Genomic DNA, 2015 nt, shown 5'->3' with positions numbered 1-2015 from the left:
CCTGCTTGTCCTTCTAAGCGCCGTTACCCCTCAGCTGCGGCTGATTGGCACCTGCCCACACCTGGTGTCAATCAGTCAGCTGCGTGATAAACCTGACTTGCCATCTTGTCTGTACTGGAGAATTGTCGATGTCATCACGACCTGTCGGTACTATTTGTCCTTTTCGTGTGGTATTTTAGCAATGTCCAGTCAGTTGAAAGTTGTTATTTAACTATTAATCAGCCAAAAAGCCAGAGATAGCAGCCTTCTTCCAGTGGTTTATTTAAGATTTTAGAATTTCAAGGAGAAACTGAACGAAACAGTAGGCATTGGTGGTATAGTGGTTAGCATAGCTGCCTTCCAAGCAGTTGACCTGGGTTCGATTCCCAGCCAATGCATATTTTGAGTTGTTTTGGCAACGTCCAGTCAGTTGAAAGTTGTTTTTTAACTATTAATCGGCAAAAAAAACAGGGATAGCAGCCAATTTCTAATGGTTTATTTAAGATTTTAGAACTTCAAGGCAAAATTTAACCAAGGACTAAGCATTGGTGTTATAGTGGTTAGCATAGCTTCCTTCCAAGCAGTTGACCTGGGTTCGATTCCCAGCCAATGCATGACTTGTAATGTTTTGTCAATGTCCAGTCAGTTTAAAGTTGTTATTTGAATATTGATCAGCAAAAAACCCAGATAAAGCTGCCAAACTCTAATGGATAATTTAATATTTTAGAACATAAAGGCAAAGATTAACAAAGGCCTAAGCATTGGTGGTATAGTGGTTCACATGGCTGCCTTCCAAGCAGTTGACCTGGCTTCGATTCCCAGCCAACGCATGGCTTGAGTTATTTTTGAAAAGTCTAGTCAGTTGAAAGTTGTTTTTTAACCAATAATTGGGGAAAAACCCACAGATAGCAGCCAATTTCCAATGGTTTATTTAAGATTTTAGAATTTCAAGGCATAAATTAACCATGGACTAAGCGTTGGTGGGACAGTGGTTGGCATAGCTGCCTTCCAAGAAGTTGACTTGGGTTGGATTCCCAGTCAATGCATGGCTTGAGTTGTTTTGACAATGTCCAGTCAGTTGAAAATTGTTATTTAACTATTAATCAGCAAAAAAATCCAGAAATAGCAGCCAATTTCCAATGGTTTATTTAAGATTTTAGAATTTCTAGGGCAAACGACGATCGCAGATTAAGCATTGGTGGTTTAGTGGTTAGCATAGCTACCTTTCATGCAGTTGAACTGTATTCGATTCCCGTCCACTGTATGGCATGTGGGGTTTTGGCAATGTCCAGTCAGTTTATAGTTGTTTTTTAACTATTAATCAGCAAAAAACACAGAGATTGCAGCCAATTTCCAATGGCTTATTTAGGATTTTTGAATTTCAAGGCAAAAATTATCCATGGACTAAGCATCTGTGGTATCATGGCTTGGATAGCTGCCTTCAAAGAGGTAGACTAGGTTTTGATTCCCAGCCAATGCATGGCTTGCGGTATTGTGGCAACGTCCAGTCATTTGAAATTTGTTTTTTTTAGAATAAAATAGAATAGAATAGGAAGTACTTTATTGATCCCTGGGGGGAGTACAGCATTAATCGGCAAAAAAGCCACAGATACCACCCAATTTCCAATGGTTTATTTAAAATTTTTGAATTTCAAGGGAAAAGTGAAGCTAGGACTAACCATTGGTGGTATAATGGTTAGCATAGCTACCTTCCAAGCAGTTGACCTGGTTTCAATTGCCAGCCAATGCATGGCTTGACTTATTTGGGCGACGTCCAGTCAGTTGAAAGTTGTTATCTAACTATTGATCAGCAAAAAATCCAGAAATAGCAGCCAATTTCCAATGGTTTATTAAAATTTTAGAATTTTGAAGTAAAAATGTAATCAAGAACTATGCATTGGTGGTATAGTGGTTAGCATAGCTGCCTTCCAAGTAGTTGACCTGGGTTAAATTCCCAGCCAATATACTGTTTGAGTTTTTTTGGCACTGTCCAGTCAGTTTAAAGTTGTTATTTAAACATTGATCAGCAAAAAACC

At 38.8% G+C, this 2015-nt stretch overlaps 1 non-coding gene across 1 annotated transcript; it reads left to right on the top strand.

Annotated features, from left to right (window-relative positions):
• Positions 1-305: 305 nt before the first annotated feature.
• trnag-ucc (transfer RNA glycine (anticodon UCC)) lies at positions 306-377 on the top strand. Its single transcript has one exon. It is a non-coding gene; the product is annotated as a tRNA-Gly (tRNA).
• The last annotated feature ends 1638 nt before the right edge of the window (positions 378-2015 follow it).

The sequence above is a fragment of the Nerophis ophidion genome, linkage group LG05 (genome assembly GCF_033978795.1).
Source record: "Nerophis ophidion isolate RoL-2023_Sa linkage group LG05, RoL_Noph_v1.0, whole genome shotgun sequence".
Taxonomy (NCBI): domain Eukaryota; kingdom Metazoa; phylum Chordata; class Actinopteri; order Syngnathiformes; family Syngnathidae; genus Nerophis; species Nerophis ophidion.
This window is presented reverse-complemented; position numbering and strand designations above follow the sequence as displayed.